Source organism: Poecilia mexicana, unplaced genomic scaffold, assembly GCF_051168715.1.
Source record: "Poecilia mexicana isolate PSO_F unplaced genomic scaffold, ASM5116871v1 scaffold_2, whole genome shotgun sequence".
Taxonomy (NCBI): domain Eukaryota; kingdom Metazoa; phylum Chordata; class Actinopteri; order Cyprinodontiformes; family Poeciliidae; genus Poecilia; species Poecilia mexicana.
This window is the reverse complement of record NW_028263371.1, coordinates 2,438,260-2,450,577: the sequence shown is the minus strand read 5'-3', so window position 1 is coordinate 2,450,577 and position 12,318 is coordinate 2,438,260. Positions and strand designations below refer to the sequence as shown.

General features: G+C 37.7%; 1 protein-coding gene across 3 annotated transcripts in view; it reads left to right on the top strand.

The window, feature by feature from the left end:
* The first annotated feature begins 1,697 nt into the window (after positions 1-1,697).
* Positions 1,698-12,318, top strand: part of fhip1aa (FHF complex subunit HOOK interacting protein 1Aa) — a 32,336-nt gene continuing 21,715 nt past the window's right edge. The window contains exon 1 of one of the 3 annotated variants that reach the window (XM_088008888.1): positions 1,698-1,889. The gene's annotated coding sequence lies outside the window, so the exon portion shown is untranslated. Of the gene's footprint in view, positions 1,890-12,182; positions 12,302-12,318 lie in introns of those variants that run through there. The other 2 variants (XM_015010753.2, XM_015010754.2) reach the window with 2 other exon arrangements.

The following is a 12,318-nucleotide window of genomic DNA, read 5'->3' as shown; positions in this document are numbered from 1 at the left end:
ATAAATGTAAGGCTTTACATGTCTATACTGAGCATATTTTGTCATTAAAGATGCTAAATACAGTAACTACTATAAATTACACATCAATTAGGCTATGCTAACCCACTTCATCAAAACAAGATTCAATATTTTCGGAATTCTTTTTTTCCTTTCTGTTTTCACGTCACTAAAAACATCAGAAAAGTTTCTTAAGTCTTCATCTGGGGTTTCCTCTCATTGTTCAACAGCACTAAAATCTGTCCCTGAGATTCTAAACAGAAACAGATTCCAGAAACCTTTCAGTCTATTACCTGTTGTCTGACCTCTGTCCTGGAGAGTCCTTCGCTGTTCCTCCTCTTCAACCTCCTCCTCTTCGAAAAGCCGAGTCTCTGGCATCTTCTGGTATTGAAACAAAGCCAAACAGAAAACAGATAAAACTAAAGGAAACTGTTTCAGTGTGTGAACAGCAACCAGGTCCTCCATTCAACAACACATGTTCTCCATTCTGTACCCCTGGCTTGTCCTGGCCATGGCAGTGGGGTGTGTGTGTGAGTGTGTGTGTGTGTGGGCAGGGAGCCCAGTTCTCTGATCCTGGATGAATGGGAATGTGCAAAGTCAGAGGATGATTGGCCACAGGTCAGTTTAACCCTTTAACGTCAGGTTTAGAGATGACTTCATCTCTCACATTCAGACAATAAATAAATATTATCAAGAAACGTATTGAAATAGTATATTTTGTGTGGAAAATTATTTAGTTTCCTGATGTCAAAAATTATCGTTTCACATGTTGATGTAATGTTTCCAATGAGCTCAACCATCTTTAATCTTGTTTATTGCAAGACGTTATGTCTTATAAATTAGAATAACTTGTGTTTTATGAAACAGAATAAAATGTTAAAAGGGCCATTGTAGACAAAAAAACATAGGAGGAAATTTCTGCCCAAAAAATTCAGAAATTTTGAGAAATTTTCTAGAAAAAAGAACCTACGTCATTTCTGAGCTTAAAAATGGAAAGCTTGCTACTACCACTGGAGGGCGCTACTGACTCGCTTTTGACCATTTTACTCGCACTTTCACTAAAATCTAATCCAGTTCAGCACAAACTTTATGGTGGAATTCCAGTCTCGTGAAATATTTGACGATTATAAGTATTTTTGCTTTCTCTTGTTGGACAATAAACATGAGCAAGATTACAGGGAATTTTCCCAGTTTAACATAATGGCAAATAAGTATTTCATGCCACTGAAGTAGTTTTAGTATTACTGAATTGAGTATTAAATGTTATGTTTCAGACCTGTTTTTAATAACCCCGCCTTTCTTAAAAAAATGATTTTGGAGAGAAAAAACTCCCCCTTTTCATCGCCGACAGACGATTTAGGCGAAATAAAAATAAATAAAGTTTTGGCAAGAAATGATCTACACTATCATTTTAGGAAGGTGACGATATGATTCATTATTAAAGTTCTCACACCAAAAACCCAGACAGCATCAAAACATGATGAAGTTTTGATTAACTTCATCAAAACTTCATCATATAAAACGCCCCAATATTTTTCTTGAATCATGCTTGAACTTTATCTCAATTAAATCAGAGTCAAATTTCTCCAAGGAACCAGCTGTAGCGTGGATCCAGTAGATTTCTCCTTGTCGTGAGACTGGTTGTGAAACCAGAAGCGCTCCGTCTGAGGTGGAACTGGGTCTGCGGTGGGAGGAGCCTCCGCATAAAGGATTTGCTGAGGGGTTTCACCTACGGCGCGCGCTAAGGAGCTTCCCTGTGTGCTGGTTGCTATTAGTGAAGCGGCGGGACGTGGAATAAAATACGGATATTTAATCTCCAGAAGACACGCTGAGAGGGTTTCTGTTTATAGAAAGGTGCCACGGGTCGACGCCGTTCACAGCGTCTGACGAAGGTAAGAAAGGAGCAAACTGTCCTCCTTCTCACCCAGTTTAACTCGTACGCTAACTTCAGACCTGACAGACACACCTGTTCTTGTTTTCTCGGGACAGTTGTGGACTCCGTGACCGACGGGTGCGGGTTGGGTGGAGAGGTGGGAACTCTCCAAACTCGCCAGTTTGGAGAGTGTGTGTGCTGCTGGTGTTGCGTTGGGCTTACTGTTTGGGGAATATCCAGCATAATACTAATATTAAAAAAAAAAATCCCGAGTTGTGTTACATGTTTATTAAGTTACAGAAGTGAAAACCTCTGGTTCCTGTTTGGCTCCCTGCTTGGAAACATGGAGACTTATCAGGGCCAGGCAGATGGAGTTACATTCACTTTGGCAGCCACGCGCAGCCAATAAACCGAGCAGTGCCTGCGTCACGCAACGACGCGTTTCTGGAGCGCAACCGTGTTGTATATTTGTATAATCCACAAGAAAACATCACATTCAAGATTATGGCAAAGAGCTGAGGAGCAGCTTGTTGTGACTGAGCTGTTAGGAGGAGCTCAGGGAGACACGGTGCTGCAGGTGTTGGGTTACCTGCAAGTGTTATCAATCTTTAATGGCTGGCCGTGGAGCCACTGCTGTGTGTGTGTGTGTGTGTGTGCGTGTGCGTGTGTGTTTCACAATCACCTGTTTTCAGTAGTGGACGCATTATTACGGTGTTCAGGTTTCTCATTTATCTACAGGGTCTGACTAGGAGTGAGCTTCTTTTCTGTAGCTTTAAATATATATAAAAAATATAATCTCTAAAATTATTATTTATAATTTAAAGTGCACTTCAAATTGCACTTTAAGCTATAAAGTGCAATTTATTATTTAAAAATGTTTTAATAGAATTAGCTGGATACTTAAAGATGCTGTGCGCAACATTTCTAAAATAATATTTTTTACATACAGCTCTGTAAAAAATTAAAGAGACCACTTAAAATGAACAGTTTCTCTGATTTTACTCTTTGTAGGTAAATGTTTGAGTAAAATGAACTTTGTACTTTTATTCTATGAACTACTGATGACATGTCTCCGAAATTCCGAGCAAAAAATTGAATAATTATTTGCAGAAAATGAGAAATGGTCAAAATAACCAAAAATATACATTGTCTCAGACCTCAAATAATGCAAAGAAAACAAGTTCATATTCATTTGTTATGATCATCATCAGTGGTCAGCAGCTGGAGCATGTATCTTTTTGTCCTACTCAGTTATTAAAACATTTAAAAAAGACATGCGTTTCATTATTTTGTGCCCAGAAGTGGCACAAGGTTATATTAAGGGAAAGAAATGACGACAATCCATCGTTGAGACAAAATGTTATCATTTCTTTTTCCTAAATAAAAGACTAACTTGTAGTCTTCAAGACACACAAACTGAGGGAGCTACCAGTCTGAACCAAAGCCTTTTAGATTAATAAGTTTTGTTTTGTGTGTGTGTGTGTGTGTGTGTATTGTTCAGAGAAGCACTGCTGTGATTTCTACCTAACATTTTCACATGCAGAATCATTTTTGCAGCACTGTGAAAAGCATTAAGTAAATCAGAATATTAATGAAAAGTTCATTCATTTTAATAACTCAGTGAAAGACATTATGTAGATTAATTCCACATTTAGTGAATTATGATCATTTTCTGCTTCCAGATGAAGAAAACATGATATTTAAGATTAAAACATTACATCAGACCTATAGAACAAACATTTAATCCAGAAATGTGAGTTTAATGAAATGCATATTTAATACCCGATTAAAGGTTATTAATTTTTAAGGTTATTTTAATCTGACAAGGGAACCTGATTGGATTATTGAGTACAACTGTATGTCTGGTCTTATACCGACATGTTTATCTTTTCCTTTATTGTTTTTTTTTGTGGTCAAGAGAAAACCTGTGCGGTTTTCATAGTCCAAGGTCAAACTTGATTGCTTAATTAGTGACTGAATTATCAGAGAGAATATGAGAGTTGGAGAGTGAATTTGTTTGCAGTGCTGCTGGTTACAGGAAATCAGCTGTGGTGGGATCAGAGGGGGGTTCCCTGTTCGCTGCTTGGTGTCGGTAGCGACCGTCTGGACAATCAGCAAGCTGATCAGGAGACGCCGTAGGGAACGATCACTCGTTTTACGCTTCCCTTTGAGTTTTGACGGTCTCTGGTGATCGAGAGCCCACAACGTTTCCTCATGGAAGCGAAGCTGTCAGCCACACCTCACAGCCTTCTCATGACATGGAGTTACCATGGAGATAATTCACTTATTATCTAAATAACCAAGTGGAGTTTGGATCATGGTTACACTAACAAGAAGTAAAAATCTCTTTGTTGCTGCACGTTCCAAATGTCAAACGTGGATCAATTTATACCAACAACAAAAAAACTAAACAGTTGGTCTCTACAAACATTTACAATAGATGCACATGCACATACCACGGCTGTCATAATAACAACTTTTGCTGGACAATAAATTGCCCCAAAAGTTATTGCAATAAATCATATCATTGTGACTTTAAGACCATTTTTAACTAATATAATTGATCTCAAAGATCAAAAATGTCTCAGAAGTTACTACAAACAATAATGTTGTTTTGAGACCGTTTTCTAGTAAAAATGGCACAGCAATCAAGTAATGTCATAAAAATGCAAGAACACATTCTCAAAGAGCAAAGAACTTTAAAGTCTTCTGAACATTTAACACTGGAACTGGAAGAAATAAAAACGTATAAATAAACAAAACGACAGATAAGATGAATTTTGAAACCTCTGTAAACAAAGTTTTAAAAAGAGCTCGTTGTGACCAAAGCACCAAACTAAAGACTTTTGTCTTCCAGTTTTTGGTAGAAAGAGGGAGAAAAGAAAAACGATAAATCATGCAAATGTAAATTATTGAGCTGCTTTAAATTGATCATGCAATTAATTGATTTATTGCTTATTGAGGCAGGTCTAGGAACATGTTAACTTTACTCCACAGTATCTTTTCTGTTTTAACTTATTCCAACACAATATTCAAATATTCAGTGAAACTTCAGTTAAGAAATCTCCATCCCAGCCTGATGTCTGCCGTTCACAGTTGGTCTGTCTGCCAGTTCAGACAATGCAAACTTGATAAAATTGGAGGAATGAGAGGAATGTGTAGCAGATCACCCATCATGTCATTTTTAGGGATGGAAGTTCACATAAAGAAGCTCCATTTGTCTGGAAAAACCCCTCACACAAATTTAATTAAATGTTTTCCTTCTGGTCACAAGTTAGGAGCTGGAATATATTTGCTTCAGTTCGCCTGTTTTGTGTTGCTGTTTTATAAATGAGACAATAAAAACCTGTAAATGCAGTTTTATTTTAACTTGAAAGCGTTGATTTTTTTTTTTTTATACAACTAGCAGCTTTAAACTGTTTTCCATTGAGACTTTATGTGTCATGGTGTTAGGTGGAGTCTGAACCGGAATGCAGACAGGTTGAGGCAGTGAGAGAATGTGTATTATTTAATGAAACGACGAGAGAGAGAGGCAGTGTTTCCATTACAAATGTGCACAAAACTTTGTCGATATTCTGTTAATGTTGAAAAAACACAATTTCGCTATTGAGGTGTTTCCATTAAATAAGAAATGCAAAAAAAGTCACACGTGAATAAGTTTGTTCATGAAATGAGTGGCTAAAAAAACACGCTGTGTCATCATCCTCTGTCATCTTCTTCACCTTTTCCACCAGTAATAACAGCCGGTTGTTGATCACGCGACTTATGTGATGTGAAAAAAGTGTTTCCATCGAAGTTTTGCAAATTTCGACACAGCTGAAAAACCACATCATTCCTGTGCAAAAACATTTTATTGAAAGCTTTAGTTTTTTAAAATTGCCCTGTTTCCACTAAGCAAATTTAGTTCCGTAATTCTAATTTGTGCCCTTTTTACGATCAGTAGAAATGCATCTAGAGAGAGAGAAAACATGGGACTAACACAGGAGGTGTGAAAACAAGTCTGACAAAACTAATCATCAAATAAATGATGAACATAAAACTACAATAATTAAGAGGACTGAACTAAAACAGAAGCAAGGCTAATCCGATCAGAATAAGATGAACTGAAGCAAATTAACAAAACTACAATCCCAGTTTTGTTGGGATCCTGACATTATGTGTGCAACCAACATAAAGTAGTGGAGAATTGCAAAAACGATGGTTTCTCAAAACGTTTTACCAATAAAAATCTAAAAAAATGAGACTTGTTTGTATTTATTCCAGTTTACTGTGGGGAAAATTGGACAAAACATCTACGTGAACCCTGAAAAGATGTGCACCTGGTACACTTCAAAGAATTGACTCTGAAGGGTTGAAATATATGCACTTCATATTATTTGTGAAGTAAATTTAAAATTACTTAGCTTGTTAATCTCTCTAATCAGTTTATGCCTTGATTTGTACATGAAATGTGACAAAAATATGATGAAATTTGTCAGATGACAGGTGCTCTAGTGTGTGTGTGTGTGTGTGTGTGTGTGTGTGTGTGTGTGCGTGTGTGTGTGTGTGTGTGTGTGAAGCACTGAAACAGACTTAGCTTTGTCCCGTGTTTGGGATTAGCTCGAACTTTGTCGCCCACTTTACCAACACTGACCCTGAAAACGCCCAGGTGGGCTTTAGAAGCTAGATTTGGCTGACCCTCAGGAGTTCAGGCTGACTTTCACTGATTCCTTCATATTAATGGATCAGAATAGCTGGCACGGCTCTGTTCAGCTAATCTCTCTGACCAACGTCAGGTTCAGGATCAACAAGTTAAAGCTCACATGATCGCAGGTCCTTCCAGACTGATTCTGAAGGGTCTTTAAAGCGGTGCCATTTTGTGAAATCCTCTTTTTGAGCTTTACATAACATTATAATATTATTACCTCATCAAAAACATGCTGCCTTGATTCTGTAATGCATGTTTAAGACATCCCTTAATTTCCCATGGCAAACATTTGGTTGCACTAAACGTAGCTCCACCTTCAGAGGAAGCTCCTCCTCAGAGCTGCAGCTTCCAAGCTTCCTACTGCTCCTTTAAAGATTTAAGTTCCAGTTTAGTTCTTTTGTTGCCATTTTAAGAACATATATTTTATACATTTATTCTTGTCACATATTTAATTTAAAAACCAAACTTTACAACCCATCAATTGTATATCCTACCTCTGCTGCAGGAGCAGAGAGAGGATAAATTTATTTATGCCCTGTTTTTTAAATCAATTCCAGGGTTTTTCCAGCATCAGCAGCATTAAAGTAATGCCACTGCATCTCACTCAGTTTAACTTTGACTAGACCTCTCCAGAAGTTCTGGTGTGGCCTGGTGTTTCAGATTACTGTCGTGCTCCATAATCCAGCTGCTCACGAGTTTAAGATCAGAAATAAATGTCTGAACTCCTTCAGGATTTTCTGCAACTAATAAACGTAAATGTTCTGAAGCAGTCGTCACACTGCCACTGTCAGATAAAATCCTGTTCATTTTTTTACCACTTACTAGACTGAAGGAGTCTAGTAAGTGATTTTTGTAGGCTTGATTCAGGTGTGGATAACGGCTCTGTTGTGGTTCTGGAGTCTGAAAGCCTTGTGGACTTCTCTGTAGCATTTTACAGGTTGATTTAGCTACCTTTTTTTCTTTAGTGAATGAAATAATTTTAAAACTCCAGTTTGTATTTATTCAGGTCCAACCTGAATAAATGTCTAATCTGTCTAATATGATCCAGACCTAATATGTTTGATATTTATTTGATAAATCAAAACATTTAGGAATACTTTTATCCTGTACTATAACCTTTAAAAAGCTGTGGTGTTTGCTAGGTTTGGCATCAAAACCCAGAAAAATCAGCTTCTCATTGCTTTCATCTCCCAGATAAAGAGAGTAATGTTTGATATTCTCCACTTCCCACATGCAAACAGGGCTGCTTTATCAGCAGGAGGGGCGATGCAAACGAGACACAAAGGAAGCAGCAGGAGCAGAGATAGGATATACCTGCACACAAAACACACCTTATCGCCGACAGTGGGTCATTGTATCGTACCGTGACAGACTGCAGCCTCACCAAGGCAACATGAAAGTGCAGTGGGAATGATGTCAGCAGCCAGCACTGTGGTGGTTTGACACCAGACGCTCAGAGAATGGAGCTGTTGTTCAAAAACGAGGCATGATGTCAATAAAGTGCTTCTGTATTTGGAACAAATGTACAGAGAAAGAAAGGAGCAAAATTCAACAGGAAAACCCAGAAATTCTGAAGATTGATCTCAGAAGTTTTCTAAAAAAAAAAAAAACCCTGGAAATTTCTGAGTTTCAATAATGAAAGATTTTTGACTTTTGAATCTCAGAAATGTCCCTGTTTGGTTTTGAAAATTTCTGAGTTTAATCTAAAAGTTTTTTAGCTGAAATTTACAGATTTTTTTTTTTTTAACCCTACAATGACCCTAGTAGGTTATCGTACTTCTTTGAGTTTAGTAATCACATTCGTTGAGCTGCTGATGTTTGATTTGGTGTGTATCTAAATATATAAAAGCTGCAGATGCAATATAGAAATCCTCAGTACTTTAAATTATAAAATCTTTGATGGTCAGGAAATGATCCTTTAGTTTATATTAAGCTTAAAATTTACCGGAGGAAAAATAATGTTGTGCAACAACGTTTGGCTCTGAGATGGACTGGCGATCTGTCCAGGGTGACCCGCCTCTCGCCCAAAATGTCTTGCTGGAGATCGGCACAAGCAGCCCTCCTGACCCCACTAGGGACAAGGGTGTAAGAAAATGGATGGATGGAACAATGTTTGGCTAATGTAACTATTAATAATTATATGATTGAGAATTAGGACCACTTAAAAACAAATAAGAATTCAGACTTTTTTTCCTCCAAATTCAGAATTCTGACTTTAATCTTCTGAGATCAAAAGTCAGAATTCTGTGAAAAATGAGAATTGTGACAAAAAGTTAAAATTCTGAGAAAAAAAAGTCAGATTGAAGAGAAAAGTGGTTGGAATTCTGGAAAGCGTCTGAATTCTGAGAAAATGGTCAGAATTCTGAAAAAAGTAAAAAGCCCTAATCCTCTTCTGTATAATTATGATTAACGAAATGTCTGATCATTTCATCTTTTTTAGCATTTTTCTTACACGCATAAATATCATAAATATTTTTCTTTGAAAGCACAAAGGAAACATTCTCAACCTTTTTATTTTACAAGATTACAAAACCTGATTCACAGCCACCCAGTCTGATTTACAAGGCAAAATATTTCTGAGTGGAATTTGTGCCCATGCTCTCCTGATTAAGAGGAACTATGAGCCAAACACATTCAGCCTCTGTCAGGTTCTAATGCTGTAGCTTCTCACAGACACAGGTGAAGGAGTGAAGCTGACACCAAACTCTGCACACATACCAGATATTTACATACACTGTGTAAAAGAAACACCAAGATATTTTTTGTCACTGTATGAAGTTAACTCAGACCACACTTTTCTTGTTTTAGCTTAGTTTGCGATACATTTTGTAGAGATTTTTTAAAAAATGTTCCTTGAATTCTATAGTTTACATACATTTATTTGGTCATAAATGTATTTTAAACTGTATGATTTGGGTCTTATGCAGGCAGTCCCCACAACATGGTATGGATTAGGAAAGTGGTCCTTACAGTGTATCAAATACAAGGCTGCATGCACCCACACACCCACACACACACACACACACACACACACACACACACACACACACACACACACACACACACACGGATGAATGCACACCCACAGGCTTATACACGCCCAGGTTAGGGATGACATCACAACATTTGTTGGCAAGAAGCAGTTTGCTGTCTCCAATCAGAGCTTCTCAAACTTCCCCTGGTGGATTATATCAGAAGTTTCTTCTCTGCTGTTGTTGCCCTGGGTTACCTTTTACATAATTCATGGCTTGGTTTCTGATATGGTGGATTTCTCCTTCAAACCAAACACTTCTGTCTTTAGTGATTGTGTCTCATTAACTTCCTCTGTTCTGTGTGTTAAAACATGGGTGTTTGCCTGAGTTTATGTTTGGACCTGTTGGTAAAAGTGAGCAATATGGAACCCATTCAGTAATAAAAACAGCAGCTAGCCTGGAGCAGCATTAACTGCTCATATAACAGCATTATCTACCAAGGTGGAGTCAGCCTGCAGTGTTGTTCAAGAGCCAGTGACACATTTGGAAGAGAAAGTCATGTCATGTTTTTTATGCTTTTATTGAAGCCGCAATCAAAATGTTGTTTTGAATGAAAGACCCACGACTCGTTTACTTGATAAATTTTGCCTTGTTTCCATTAAGCAAATTTATTTTCGCAATTCCAAATTACGCATTTACATTAGGGTGATAGAGCGATGTATTTTGGTCAATGGAAACACAGTTAATATTTGTTTTAGACTTTATTGTCCACCCTGCCAAGAAGAGTCTTAAATACAGACTTAACAAGCATTTTTCCCATGCAATCTTGCAAATTGTCCGATTCAAATTAGGGAAATGAGACCTTATTTAATGTGTTACATGGTTAAGGTTGGAACAGTTTGAATGTCAGATTAACAGGCATCAATAGAGGCAATACAAAGACACAAAGAGTTCTTGGAAATAGAAGAACTTCCTGTTTGGTTCATTTAGAAATTCAACACTAACAGGTATTAAGATTTCTACAACTTATTTTGTACACAAATTCATTTGTTTTGGTTTGGTATTAATTTTCTAAATAATTCACAGCAGTTCTGTTTTTTCCATGTTGAATTGAGTGTTGTAACAGCAAGAAAATGTTAAATATTTCTGTTACTGAGCAAAATGAATTTGAATTCATTTTGCTCAGTAGTTCTGTGTTTTGCAGCCGGTTAAACAGTCTAAGTTTAGAGATACTGGCAGGTTTTTTAAAATTAATATGTGGAAGTCTTTCCTGCACCATTTTCATTATTTGCTACTCCAATATAAACAAGAAGAGCCTGATAAAATATTAATATTGACAATTGAGAAGGTAAATGTAGGGTCAGGGGGTCAGCGCCCTGCAGACTGAAGGTAGCAGAGATCAGAACCGTTTCCTTCCTGCTGGGTTCTATAAAGACAGAGGCTTCACTCCCTCTGTCCTCTCAGCTCCGCCTACACCCTGAATATTTCAGCAGCTGCTATCTGTTTAAAGGACATGTTTGTCCTTACGGTTGCTATGGTCACTGGTAAATTTTCCAACTGCCAGCAACAACCTCAGCCAAGGACCTGGAAGATGTATGTGTCCTTCCCATTTCTTTTAGGTCTACGACCAGATGAGACCCGTATTTTTAGATTTCCAGACAGTCCACTTAGGAAAGGTTTTGTTGGCTTTTGTGTCGATCAGATTAACGTGTTTCACAGCAGAAAGCATGGCCTACTAACCAACTTGACGGTGACTCTGGTGTCAGTTGCTTAAAAGTGATACCATTGGGATATCTTTGATGGATTTTAAAGTTGTAGAGTAATGGGAGCCGACAGTATCGTCACAAGATCATAACAAGACAAAGGAAGCTAATAAAAAGAAACCACAACTAACAGCAACGGCTTTTTGTGGAGCAGCGACTGCAGTTTGTGTAGTGTCTGGATGTGTAGTCAGAACCAAGAGTGATGTGCTTCACTGACACAACAGACTTCCTTCAGAATTTCAATTTTCAGCCATTGAAGCATCCAGATTTACCACACCTAGTTTCTTTTAGTGCAGAATTACAATGCATGTATCACATCAATGATGTGAAAGTCAGATAAAGTACAATATGACAGTTTAGACTGCAGGCGATTTGAAACCTATTAGTTATGTGTCCAAATTAATTTCACATTTGGAAGTGGCACAGATCAGATTTTTTGGAGGGTGACACTACTAGAATAGTACTGCTTAGAAAAAGTTGGATGTTGGTCGCATGTGGTTAAAAAAGTCGGATATTGGTCATGTTTGTGTAAAGAAAGTCAGACATTTGGGTAGAGAAGTCGGATTTGGTTGCATTCAGCTGCTGTTTGAACGCAGCCTAATTTCACACTGAGTTCAGATTGAAGATGGCCCCATAGCCCTCCACTGGGATTTGGTCTGGAAGCTAAAACAATACTCGGAATTTATTCAGACATTTTCAGTTGCTCCAAAAACAAGCCAGTGCAAAAAAACAAAAAACCCATCAGACGTTGTCCGGACAGCCTGTTTTCACAGGTAAAGAAAAAGATTTCAAACTATGACATAAAACATTTGTTTTGTATTTTGAGGTTGATCTCGTCATCTGTAAGGTTAAAGCCTTCTTGTTTAACATGAAAGCTCATGTATCTTCATGAGAAAAGGGTGTGTCCTGCCCTTCAGCTACTTGTCCTCACCACACCTTTATGAAACCGTTTGGGTCGACAGACAAAGCCAGAAACCCGATCAGGGAAACAGAGATAAAAGCCTTCCAGGTGAGCTTTCTTTCATT